Here is a 14,328-nt window from a genome sequence, read left to right as displayed (position 1 = left end):
ACCAAAGGGATAAGATTGCTTAATTCTGCTTTCTAAAGTTTAATAAGCTCTGTTACATGTGGATTTTTAAAAGTTCTGTTTGGGATGCAGTGCACCTCTGTGTATTGCTGTCTTCCATCGTTTCTGAAGTTTCTTGGCCTTCATCACTTCAAAATTACTTCTCTCTCAATCTCACAACCTCCTTCTCCCTCTCCTCTGTTCATGGGACTGCAATTAAACATATATTCAGCTCTATCACTATCTTCTGGCTCTTCTGAGTCTCATCCTTTGACTTGAGCTTCATCTAGCACTGTTCCTTTGGGCTTATTCTCAATCTGTTGTTAATCTTGTTATTTTCTGTTGTGGTATTTTTCAAATCTAGAATTCCTACTTGGCATTGCTTCTTGGCCTTTTGGCTAAGATCAAGTGTAGAATTTCTACTTGGTTCTTTTTTTTAAAAAACTTTTATTTATTTATGTATGATAGTCACAGAGAGAGAGAGAGGCAGAGACACAGGCAGAGGGAGAAGCAGGCTCCATGCACCGGGAGCCCGATGTGGGATTCGATCCCGGGTCTCCAGGATCGCGCCCCGGGCCAAAGGCAGGCGCTAAACTGCTGTGCCACCCAGGGATCCCTCTACTTGGTTCTTTTACAAAATTGTTACATCGATTTTTATATCTTCCAGTTCCCTGTCAATTTTCTTAAGATTTTGTTTTTATATTCTTTGCTGTTTAATGATAATAATCTTTACTGTTCTACAGTCTGTATATGACAATTCCAATCATTGTGGTCTACAGATCTGTTTCTACTGTCTGTTGTTTCTGTTAGTTCTTGCCCATTTGGTCTTATCTCCTTTCTGTCTAGTTAAATTTGGTCATGTGTTTGTTATTATATCGGAAGTATTATGTGTAGGAATAATTTGAGGACTAAGGTGATATTTTCTTATGTTTATCTCTGCTAGGTGACTGGGGCTAGTGCTTGCAATTTAGTATCACCTTGATTTAAAGTTTAGATATGAGATTTTCTGAGGGAAAATCATAGTTTTGCAAAGCTGGTTTTTGATGAGGCAAGTGTCAGTTTACCTCCAGTTTACTATTACTTCTAGGGCAAATCCCTTTGCTGCCCAGCCTAAACAGGATTTAGGTCTTTGTTTTTTTAGTCCCTTGGGGTCACCAGAAGGACAACGAAGCATCCCCCAAGACAAAGGCAGCTCTAAGTGCTTTGCTCATCTCCTCTGAGTTAGCAGCCTCTCGAGAATGTCAGGCCAATAATTCCTCAATATCTTATTGGCTCTTGGATGCTTCTTAGGTTTTAACTTTCTTAGTTGCAGGAGGATTGGTTCATATCACCTAGCTCATATTACCAGAAGTAGAAATCCTGAGATTTCTACTCATATCTGTAAGGAGGAGGGAAGGCATACTTTTCTTCCCTCCTTGATAGCCATCTTTACTTTGGAACAGGTTGAAGTGATGACCAATCTTAGACACTGCAGCGCATACACCATTTGAGAGGAAGGCAGAAAAACTCGATAAAAGAAACCTGGAGGCCTTGTAGAGCACACCAAACATACAAGCCTGGACTGCCTATCTTGGGACTAGTAGTAATGATCTGCTGCTGTTTTGGACTCTGTTACACAAAGGTGAGCACATATCCTAATTAGAAGAACAAGTTACTTAACTTCTGCGGTAGATGTTTATAATGATGATCCCAATGCTACCCCTGACTTCAAGCAAGCAGGATGCAAGCAGGCTTCAAAATTGCTTCTGCATTTCTTCTTGTCCTATTAATTGCTCATGCACCCCTGTCTCTACTATGGGAAAATGCCTGAGCTAACCTGCTGAAAGGATCTGAGAGACATATGGAGGAAGGTTAGCATGTAGTGGAGTCAACCCAGCAAAGGCCATCCCAGATCTCCTGCCCAGGGGACCTGCAGCTGACTGTAGATGAATGAGCAAGCCCAGCCAAGACCAGGAGAACCACCAGTTGACCCATACACTCAAGAGCAATAATAAGTGATGGTGGTTATAAGCCACTGAATTTGGGGGAGGTTTTTTACACAGCATTAAGTGTGGCAAGAGCTAATGCTTACATGGAGATAATTATAATACTCGGGATCCCTGGGTGGCGCAGCGGTTTGGCGCCTGCCTTTGGCCCAGGGCGCGATCCTGGAGACCCGGGATCGAATCCCACATCGGGCTCCCGGTGCATGGAGCCTGCTTCTCCCTCTGCCTGTGTCTCTGCCTCTCTCTCTCTCTCTCTCTCTCTCTGTGACTATCATAAATAAATTTTAAAAAAATTAAAAAATTAAAAAAAATAATTATAATACTCATCTCATAGTTTTATTTTTAGACTTAAATGAGTTATTTTGAAATATATTTGAATATATTTGAATATGCCCCTTACAATAGTCGATGGCACATAGTAAGCACTCAAAAAGGATTGTCTGCTCGTATTATGGCTACTATTATTATTACTATAACTATTGCTGAGACCCACAATTCCTCCCAGCCAGGAAATTCACTGATTATCAGATATGCCTGACTCCAATGACAGCAAAGATTATCATCATTAAACAGCAAAGACTATAAAAACAATATCTTAAGAAATTGATAGGGAACTTGAAAAGTTTTCTAAAGCCTTGTTATTCCCTTTGTCTTTCCTCCCTTCTTATAAAATGTCACCTCTCATATTTAGTACCTCATTTTGCTGGTTTCTTTTGAGCATCACATAGATGAAGCATCTGACTAGTTGGGTGAGTTCTCTGGTGATAGCTCTGATTTGGCGTAGGGAAGCGATAGCCTATCTGTGGCCCATTGCTGAATCAGGAAGTGTGAGGCAGGAGCATCAGTCCTGCATTCCCCTCGGACTAGTTGTAGGACTTACATGAGTCACTTCAGATCTCCAGGTCAAGTTTCTTCACACAAGGACTGAGATATTTGCTGGCAGACTGAATCTTACTTGTCATTGCATCCCTAAGGTTGATATACTCTAGATGCTGGGTAACTGTTTGTTTTTATTTAATGGAATTGAGCCAATTCAATTGAGTGACTTGAATTGAGGAAATTGGCTAAACCTCAGAAAATTCCTTTTCAGCTTAGTCTTTCTATAATTTTACCACATTTTTCCTTTTAAATAGCCTCTTTTAAACAACACCTCTTTGTTATAAACAAACAAAATAAAATAAAATTGGCTCCCAGTAGAAATCACTCCCATCCTTCTTTTTCAGTGGATGCTGTTCTTTGAAGCAAGCCCTGTGGAAAAGATGCTAATGTCAGTCATTTTCTGTGTATCTGTAGATTTTGTGTTCTTCCCTTATCTCCTCAACCTGACACCAAGTGACTGTGCCGTGGGAACAAGATGGGTGGGGATTCCGTATCAGGAAACAGATATACATTTTCTATTATTATTTTAATGCAAAAATAAATGTTAATAACCATAGAGAAACTGTGACATGTGAAAGCATGAGAGCCACTTTGGGACATCAAACCACAGCAAGCTGGCCTGCAATTTCAATCTTAAACTGGCCTCCTTTAAACTGTTCTGCTTCAATATGTTGACTTCGGCTTCTCAGGAGTGTTTCCTACTCGTTGTTTGTCTGGATTAAAAATTTCAAAAAAATAGTTACTGTAAATATAGCTGTGTGTATGTTATCTTTGCAAATAAGATAAAATTTTCTCTCACTACAAGAACTAAGATATACTATCTTAAGGTTGTCAGGAAGGTGGGCACAGAGTTAATGGGGAAACGTAATAGTTTAATATCTACTAGGACAGCAGCTTTGGTTTTGAGTGGAGGGTAATTCTATACAACCCTGTTTCTTTGTATTTCCTGGTACTGACATTGGGAAATGCCAGGTCTGAATGGCCAGAATTGTCAAAATGTCAGGTCTGATTTAATGGAGGAGAGTTTTTGATACTAACCCGATGGGGTTTCAAAACTAACATAACAAGATGCATGAATCAAGAAATGAGATTGTGATTCCTCAGTGCTACAGCACTGTGCCCCTTACAGGAAGAGAACCAAGATTTCATTCCATCCACCAGAAGGAAAATGAGAGAAGCAGCCATGGATAGCTATGGCAGATAATGTGTTGTACCCTCTTCCTGGGAGTACAGGACTACTGCGTTTCCCAGCCTCCCTTGGAGCTAAATGGGGCTGTAGGACTAAGTTCTGGCCAATAGAATGTGATAGAAAGTGATGTAAGCCATTTCCTTCCCAAGGCACCTGGGTGGCTCAGTCGGTGAAGCATCTGCCTTTGGTTCAGGTCATGATCCCAGGGTCTTGGAATTGAGTCCCCTGCTGAGCAGGGAGCCACTTCTGCCCCTCCCCCCTGCTCTTGCCCTCTCTCTTTCTCCCTCTCTCTGTCTTACATAAATAAGTAAAATATTTTTAAGTCATTTTCTTCCCTAGTCCTAGAAAACATCTCATACAACCTTTCAGCCTTCTATTCCTTGCTAGGAATATAGAATTACTTAGAAGTTCTATCAGTCCATCTATGTCAGTCACATAACAATCTACCCCAAAACTTAGAGTCTTAAAGCAGAAACAAGTATTTTATTTGTGCATGGTTCTGTAGAGTTCAGCGTTTTGAGAAAGCCTCAGCTGAGCCATTCTTCTGTAGACCTTGTGTCAGATCACTCATGTGGCTGGCGGGTTGGCCAAGGGACCCTCGGCTGGAGGAGTTCATCTATGTTCCGTGTGGTCTCTAACTAATACAAGGCAAATGACACTTCTCTCAAGTATGGGAAATGTTTCTATTACTACTACATGCAGAATATAAGTATAACATAAAGCCACAAATTGCTCTTCTGCAAGCCTCCCTTAGTTGATAATTAACATCAAGTTTTACCATTTATCCAGTTGTTGCACATCTATTAACTCATTTCATTCAGGTACCAATCAAAGACATAGATAAGAGGATCAGATATTCTTTAGTGATGAAAACCATCAGACTCAGTGTTAGACGAGGTACAAAGACCACGAAGGTAGAATGAGCAGGGCCGACACTGAAGTCTGGACCTACTATCCTTTATTCCCGCAGATTCATCACTGTTCGTAGGGACATCTTAGGTCAGTCAGCGTGCTTAAGGGGGTCAGGCATCAACACAGACTGGCATTAGCTTGCAAACTAACATGCCATGGAGAGAAAACAGTGACTTAATGAGGGCTGTTTGTGATGGCACTGAGTTCAAGAGAACTGGGATGTGTTGAGTGTTTGTGTGTCTCCCATCGAGGCTGGTAAGTTCAAAACCTAAAAGCTGACTAGCTGAGGGAGGTGCTTTGGGCATGAGGAACCCACGGAGAGAAAGGAAGCTCTGTGAGGTCAGCTCCAAAGCCCACCTAGCGCAATGGGAGAACTGTAATGTGGACGAAGCCACCTTCCCAGCGTGGAGCGCTTGCACCAGGCTAGGACCTAAAGGGGGACATGCGGCTGTAGAGAGAAAATGAGGGGGGTTGGCGGGAGTTGGATCAGGGGCTATGATATCTGCCTACAGACAAATCTTAGAAACAGGTTCCAGGCAGAGTTGGAGAGTTCATCAACTATCAAAGTGGAGTCCAAGTGGAGTAGAGCAGGCCCGAGCACACCGTGACCCGTGGGCCAAATCCAACAGCTGCCTGGTCTTCTTAGATTTGTTTTTAACTTTTTTTTTTTTTGAGGTAGAACGCAAATTCGCATAATATAAAATGAACCATTTTAAAGTAACAATTCAGTGGCACTTAGGATACACACTTGTCGTACAACCACCACCTCTATGGAGTTCCAGAACATTTTCATTACTTCAAAAATGCAATTCTTTGCCCATTAAGCAGAGAAAAGCTTAATGGGCAAAGCTGCTCCCCCTCCCCCTGCAGCCCCTGGCAACCACCAATCTACTTCCTGTTTCCATGGATTTACCTATTCTGGGTATTTTATATAAATGGAACCATATAATATGTGACCCTTCGCATCTGGCTCCTTTCACTTAGCATCATGGTTTTGAGGTTCATCCTTCGTGTAGCATGCATCAGTACTTAATTCCTTTTTACGGCTGAATAATATTTCATTGTAGGGCTAGGCCACAAGTCATTTATTCATTCATCCATCAATGGGCATTTGGGTTGTTTCCACTTCTTGCCTATTGTGAATTTTGCTGCCATGAGCTTTTGGACACAGGATTTGACTGAGTACCTGTTTCCAATTCTTTTTGGTTTATACCCCTAAATGGAAGAGCTACCTATTTTTTAAAATAAAATTTATTAGGACACAGTCATGCCCATTCATTTACATGCTGTCTATGGCTTCTTTCACACTACAGTGGCAGAAAACACAGCCCTAAAGCCAAAGGTATTGTCTATCTGGCTTTTCATAGAAAAATCTTCCTGATTCCTGGGCTAAAAGAAATGCAACTCCTGTCCTTCAGACCTTGAGATGATGCATACAGGCTACTTTTCTCCTGGTCATTGGAGAAAGAGACTGGATTATTCCTTTAATTAGAGACAGCCAAGACTTGATGTGGGAAGTTTCCAATTAAAACAAGAAATATGTGTCAGTGACCATGCCTCCCATTCTCTCTGTTTCCCCTTCTTCCCTCTCTCTGTCTTTTCCCTCCCTTTGTAAAATGCCGATCTTCACTCAGTAACCAAGGGAGAGAAACATTCTGCACTTGTCAAGACAGGCGAGGGGATCAGTGCTCTGCTTGTTGCCAGGTTCAGAGGTGACAGCAAGATCTACTTGGCTTGGAAGTCAGGAAAGTGTCCACACCCCTGGGGCCAGTGGTGGATGAAAACTGGGGCTGTCCTGTGTGACCTTTATCCACCCTTTAATGTGCAAGCAACTCCCCTGGGCAGATGGAAGGGTCTTGCTAAAAAGTAGATTCTGAATCAGTATGTCTAAGGTGGAGCCCGGGACTCTGCATAGCTAATTAACTCCCGGGAGATGGCAATACTGTTGAGTCAAGAACCACTTTGAATAGCAAGGTGAGCATTGGTTCCCAAACCAGGCTGTGCTTTGCAACCCCCCGCGGAGTTATAAAAATGCTAACGCCTGAGTTCTGTCCCTAGATTCTGATGAACTTGGTCTGGGATGCGGCCTGGACTTCCGGATGCACACACTTTCCCGGTTGGAGAGACTGTGTACTGGAGCTCAGGGGTGGGGGGCTGAGGATTGGAGTTGGGTCAGCGATGACTGTCTTCAAAAGAGATTATTGGTACATATGAATAAGGATAATATTCATTCAGAATTAAATTGATCGCCTATCCATCACCCATCAGGTGACTTCTATAAACTGTCCACCATTCTATAACTAATTTGGGCTCTCGGGGGAATCCATGTAATTCAAAGCTGGATGCATTTTACAAATAAGTGATCTGATTTCATTACTCTTTTTCCTGGGAATGGTGCCTGGCCAAGCTGTGATCAGCTTCCTGCCTCTCATTGTATCAATAAATACGTCAGCATCAGGCCACTGGGACCTCATCTATGCTGAGAGCAGAATGTGCAAGACGATCCAACAGTTAATGTTTTAGACTTGTCTCTTCCCATTTCCAAATTACACACTTATTGTATTCAGGCAAAATCAACATGAAGCCAAGACTGCAGATGTTTGAAAACTTCCAGATGATTCCTTAAGTTGTTCGTTTTTCATCCTAATGTAAAGATGCCTACATTCGTGTTCTTCATTGTGTGTTTTTAAAGTGTTCCAGTAAACTCAAGTGTTCCAATATTTTCTTCTGTGCCTCCAGACCGAGATAGAAGATACGTGAATGTTTATTAACAAGACAAAAATGCTGCTTGATGAACCACCACCACCCTCTCAGTCTGGCCTCTTAGGGCTTCTGTCTATCTGGGCTACTCCTCACAGATTATTACCCTCAGGGCCTTGTATTCCATTCCTTCAAGGATCAAATCCATTATTAAGACAAGTCCCCCCTCACCCCACTCCACCGCCAATACCATCTGTGTTCTCTTCCTTACAGCCTATCTTCTGGGTAAAGGATCCTATTCCCAGTTCAGGTCACATCCTCAAATGGCTGCATTCAAAGAACTCAACCCTTTCTCTGTGGCACAACCTGACAAACATGGTTCATCCTATTAGTAATCACTGGTTTACATCAGTGGTTCCCAAAGTGGGTCCTTGGACCAGGAGCACCAGCTGTATCAAGCTTGATACAAATGCAGACTCTTGGGCTCTAACCCAGGCCAACCAGTGCAGGTGCTCTTGGGGTGAGCCTGGGGAATCTGATCTGCAAGCCCTCTGGATGACTCTGACATGGGCTCAGGTCTGAGAAGGGCTGAAGTAGATTAATGCAGTCATCCTGTGATTTTTGTGGTCCTGCTGCCATCAGGCGTATTGCACTAGCTATGAAATATGCCACCACCAAATGTCAGGGGCAGGCAACAAGAACCAGTTCTTTCTCACTCACAGCTTGCTCACTGCTTCTGCAGCCTGGCTGAGGAGCTGTGCCTCAGATGGCAGGTTGAGTCCAGGTGTGCTCCATACATCCTATTCTGGGGCTCAGGGCAGAGCAGTGGCAGCTACCTGGGCTTAAAACTCTCATGTCAGAAGAGTCAGAAGCTCCCAAGGAGCTTATCTTCCTAAGGCCTAAACTCAGAACTGAGACATCGTCTCTTCCGCCCTCATTCCATTGGCCCAGGCTGGTCACAGAGCCAAGCTCCCATTCAGGTGATGGGGTGGGCAAAGGGAGTGAATATTTGCTGAACAAAAATCTAGTAGACCACATTAGGACAATGAGTAAATAAACCCAATGTAGACTTTGCCAACTATTAAATGCAACTAAATTCTACTAGGCTGACAATGGTAATCAAATGAGAATAGCAGATATTTTAAAAGAGTAGCAGTCTGCCTATAGACAGATTTTGTCACTCTTTCATATTCATGTGAGAAACCCTAGACAAAGAATTTCCGTCCACATTTCCTTTCTGCTTTCTACTTCTAAAGAACATATGCAGCATGAACTTGAAAAAAAAATCAAGGGAAATACCTGCTACAGCATTTTCCCCCATGGTTATTTCCACTTTGAAAAGCTGACCAAATATTTTTCTCTCCTACTGTTTTTTTTTTTAACAAGAAAACTCTCTTAAATTCCCATCATTGGCTCTCTAACCACATTCAACTGGCAAGAGCCAAAAAGAAAATATCTTCTTCCCTGAAGATACAGTGAAGTCTGTCACTCGGAACAGACTCAATCATGGGGCAGGCGCAGAATCATTACAGGACTGGGGATAATCCTGTTGTGCCAAGGAGGATGAGAAGGTGACTCAACCTCCCTGATGACAGGCCTGAGAGAGCCTTCACCTCTTTAGTTCAATAGCTGGGACACAGGGCCCAATGAACATTTGTTGGACAGAAAATGTGTGGATTCTGCTCAACAGGCCAAGCAACTGGTGAATTCTAAGCTCAATGTCCTTTTGAAAGGGGAGCAAATGAAAGCCTGTTCCAGAAAGACCTACCTACCTGCCATGAGCCAGACCCTCAAAGGTAAATGTGTTGCCACGTTATGGGCACATAGAACGAAGCAGAAGCACTCCATCCAAGAAGACAGTACAGTTTTCCAAAGGCTTTTTTGTAGATTAGGGCGAGTGGAAGAATTTCTGACAGGGTGAGAGATTCTAACACCTATAAAGGAAGGAAAGTCCCTGTGCGGGCTGTGTGCATAATCTCGATTTATTTGGAGAAGAGCTATGAGCAGGACAGATGAAACAAACAGAAACAGATCTGTAAGGAGGAAAGTGGGGCTTTTGGGGAAAAGTGGAATGTTTAGTTAAAATTCTCACTCTTGGGATCCCTGGGTGGCGCAGCGGTTTGGCGCCTGCCTTTGGCCCAGGGCGCGATCCTGGAGACCCCGGATCGAATCCCACGTCGGGCTCCCGGTGCATGGGGCCTGCTTCTCCCTCTACCTATGTCTCTTTCTCTCTCTCTCTCTCTGTGTGTGACTATCATAAAATAAATAAAAATTAAAAAAAAAGATCTTGCTTTAAAAAAAAATTCTCACTCTTGGGACGCCTGGGTGGCTCAGTGGTTGAGTGTCTGCCTTTGGCTCAGGTCATGATCCTGAGGTTCCAGGATGGGGTCCCCATCGGGCTTCCCACAGGGAGCCTACTTCTCCCTCTATGTCTCTGCCTGTCTCTCTCTGTGTCTCTCATGAATAAATACATAAAATCTTGAATAAAATAAAATAAAATTCCTGGTCTTGAGTTCCAGCCCTGGCTGTCTCTTATACTCTTAGACACCAGGCAACTATGTAAACCCTCCCAGCCTTGGCTTCCTGGTCTGTAAAATCAGGATAAGATACCTGAGCAGCCTTGAAGCTCAATTGGATTTGTATTGAAGTGGTCCATTGCTATGGGGAATATTCTTACTAAGACTGATATTGATACTGGGGACAAGGGAGTGATGGACCTCCTTCCCTCAGAGGGACCGGGTTGAAACAGACCTTGTGGCCCATGTAAATGGAACCCCTGGATTCTACAGTGCACAACCTCCACAACTGTATGCCAGGCTGCGTCACTTCCCATGCCCTGGCTGTGGTGGCATCTAAAAGCCACGCTGGTGAACAGATTTTGAAAGATGGTACAAACATACCAAGTGAACAGCACCATATTCACCAAGCAAGTTCCTGATTGAGATTGGTAACAGAAAAGAAATACTATGTGTCACATTTAATAGTAATTTTTTAAAGCCTCTTCAGACAGCAATAAAATGATTCCCCTAATCACTGAGAAGATAGAAGCATCAGAGGTGGCATTTTTTGTATGATTTTGAAGTTTTCTTTTAACATTACAGATTTTGTCATGTTTCAGGGTTTCATTTGGGAAACAGCATGGGATGTATCTTCCCTTTAACCACCTTCCTGTTTGCCTCCAGCATCACCTGTCAGAGAAGGGAGAAAAAGGAAGTCCATTTCAGAAGGATTGCTGTCCCTCGGCTCGTTACACACCTGTTATGAGTCAGTCACTCAAAGGTAAATAAAGGCACCATGTCAAACGAAGCAGAGCACTCAAACAAAATCAGTAATGCAGTGTCCCAAATTTTGCCTCATTTCTCACTATCCATGGTGGATCCACCCTAAGGTGACCACCAGTGAGTCGTGCCCTTGTATAATTCTCTCTTTTTGAGCGCAGGTGAAAGCTGGGATTTTTGTTTTGAACCAACAGAATGGCAGAGGTGATGGGATGTCACTTCTATGTTTAGGCTGTCACATGACAAAGGTGACAGGATGTCACTCCCGTGGTTACATTATAGAAGACTCCAACTTAGCAGAGTGGAGAGAAATACTCTCCTGTTGGCACACAGGTTGTGAACTACCCATGGAAAGGCCACATGGCAGGAACCTGCTGGTAGCCTCTAGGACCTTAGGGCAGCTTCCAGCCAACAGCCAGGAAGACGCCGGGACCTCAGTCCTACAACCACAAATTCTCCTATCAACCTGGGGGAGCATGGAAGCAGAATCTATGCCAGTCCAGCCTCCCATGAGAATACAACCCAGCTGGCACCTTGACCGCAGCCTTGTGAAGCCTCTAAGTTTGTTACGCAGCAATAGGAAATGAATACGTGCAACACTATATAGGTATAATACTATGATACTATATTGAATTCTATCATTATTATTTATAATAATAATAATTCTCATCAGTTTAATTCTCGAGGAGATTAAAATCTCTTTTAGGTATGTCCTAACCAGAGAGAGAAACCCACCGTGGGCTCTAAGTCATGTGCACACTGCTCGGGGGCTGCCTCAGCAGAACGAGGAATCCCTCGGGGTGTCTCCCTCACCCGCATCCCATAGCCAGAAGCCCATCGATCCTCTGGGTAATGTAAATCCACACGGACTTCTACAGGATCATCCAATGCAATTATTATAACACTAAAGTTACGCGCAGGCACACATTCACCTCCCAACACTCTGAACTTTCTAGTCAAGGAGTTGATAGAAAACTCTCTCCTTCTCCCAGGTAGGAGAGGGATCCTGCAGGTACGAATTTTGAGGAATTGTAACCTTCAGCATATGTTTTGTGGTATTTGGCTTGTTTTCAACATAGATTTCAGGTTCCGTGATTTGGCATTTAATAGCTTACAGAAAAGAGAAATGCTGCATATGGTTTTTAAAAATTTGGTCCTTTAGAATAAATTGCACATAAACACAAAAATAAATACAGTAACTCTGACATAAAATTGCTCTCTGATTCCTAAACTTAAATAATATTTTTTTTATCATGGGTAGCAGTTTCTATTTTAAATCTCATGAGCTGTTCTTAGTTGAACTTTCAATCTGTCTTGGAAACCCTAAAATAGCAGGAAGATCAATTCTTCTGACCACATCGAGAACGGATTTGATTTATAAATATCTCCACAAATACCCTTTTGCCCTTATCGGCTCTACTGTCTCAGGGTCTTGGATTCCTTAAGTAAATGGCCACTGAGTATTATCAAACTACACGAAAGTCTTCTATGAAATGTCAAATTGGATCCTAATGCAAAATAATGCATTCTGTTCCATGTTTTATCCTCAGTGTGGCATGTACTGTGGAGGATATTTTCAACAAATCCATGAAAATTTCCAACATCTCTCAAGTCCCATGGTCTTGAGTCGCCATAAATCTTCATTTACTTCTTTTCTAGGAACTTCACGTCTGAACTTAAATGCTCATAAGTGGTCATCCAAATGTATTACATTTTTTATTTTTTTTATTTTTTATTTATTTATGATAGTCACACACACACAGAGAGAGAGAGAGGCAGAGACATAGGCAGAGGGAGAAGCAGGCTCCATGCACTGGGAGCCCGATGTGGGATTCGATCCCGGGTCTCCAGGATCGCGCCCTGGGCCAAAGGCAGGCGCCAAACCGCTGTGCCACCCAGGGATCCCTGTATTACATTTTTTAAATAATATTTAACTATTTTCAGAGGCTATCTGCATGTGAAGAGAATTATATAAGCCGTGATGCAAATTCATGTTACAAGAAAAACATCACTCCGAATCCATTTGATTCTGGTCTAGACATTAGCATCATCCACAGCAAGGATGGCCCCTTTAACGCCATCTACAACAGTTGCATCACAACCAATAAACCGGTCTTCACAGCCTTGCTACTCAAAGTGTGGTCTGTAGCCAGCAGCATGAGCATCACCGAAGCCTGTTAGAAATGCAGACTCTCAGCCCCCACCCAAGACCTGCTGAATCCGAATCTGCATCCGAACAAGAGCTTCTCATGTCCACAGTAGTGCTGGAGGAGCTCGGCTGTATGGTGTACTGCACGTCCAGGTAGATTGAACATCTCCCCTTTGTTGCCAGTTCTCTCCTCTTTTCCCCAGTCTGTGTAAACTAGATGCTAAAATGCTGAGCTTTCTTCTTAATGGGCTACCTCCAACAAACTATATTCTCCTCAAGGTCTAGCTATGATCTTCACACACCACTCAAGGACATTGGTGCTAACAAGAAACGGCAGGGCCAAGATGAGGTCTACTTGGAGCCAAGCCCTCTGGCAGCAGAGGCTTCCATGTCAAAATATATAGCAAGACAGAATGAAAAGAATTTAAAAAGGCATTGTGAAAACCCAAATACCCTCTGTTTATTTTTTTAAGATTTATTTATTTATTCATGAGAGACACACAGAGAGAGCCAGAGATACAGGCAGAGGGAGAAGCAGGGGAGCCTGATGCAGGACTCATCCCAGGACCCCGGGATCATGCCCTGAGCCAAAGGCAGACGCTCAACCGCTGAGCCACCCAGGTGCCCCTGTCCTCTGTTTATTTAAGAGAGGCTGCTCTCAAGGTACTGATAGTATATGATATTTAAGGTTCGACATTTCTTTGTGATTTAGGTGTCATGGAAAACTCAGAGCAATGCCACAATTATGTAAGGTGTTAACATTAGGGGAAGCTGGGCCAAGGGTAGGCGGGAACCCTTTCCACTATCTTTGCAATTTGTCCGCAAACTGAAAACTATTCCAGAATAAAAAGCTTGCTTTTGAAAAAATGCAAGATTTGCTTTGCAATTTAGGAAAATGCACCCCCGCTCCAAGAAAACTTTTCGAATGATATTGTGCAAAGCGCTAGATACATAAAAAAGTGGGGGAGAAAATAGAGCGATGGAAATAAACACACTTCTCGCATATTCACCACCTTTCTTCACCCTGTGTCGTAACAGCGTCATCTATTTGCTTAGCAAACCCAATGGAACACGAGGGTATGAAAAAAACCAAGAATAGAACAAAAGAAGAATGAGTAATCAGTACAACGGTGCCAGAAGTTTGATAAATACATATTCAGAATATGAAATTATAGCAGAATCTCCCTTAGGCGGTTTGTCTTGCCTCTCCCTCCAAATGTCTACAGAAAAACCCTTTAG

General features: G+C 42.9%; 1 pseudogene; it reads left to right on the top strand.

The window, feature by feature from the left end:
- Positions 1-375: 375 nt before the first annotated feature.
- On the top strand, positions 376-446 carry LOC129519008 (U2 spliceosomal RNA; annotated as a pseudogene).
- Positions 447-14,328: the final 13,882 nt, after the last annotated feature.

This window comes from Nyctereutes procyonoides, unplaced genomic scaffold (assembly GCF_905146905.1).
Source record: "Nyctereutes procyonoides isolate TBG_1078 unplaced genomic scaffold, NYPRO_anot_genome, whole genome shotgun sequence".
Lineage (NCBI taxonomy): Eukaryota > Metazoa > Chordata > Mammalia > Carnivora > Canidae > Nyctereutes > Nyctereutes procyonoides.
This window is presented reverse-complemented; position numbering and strand designations above follow the sequence as displayed.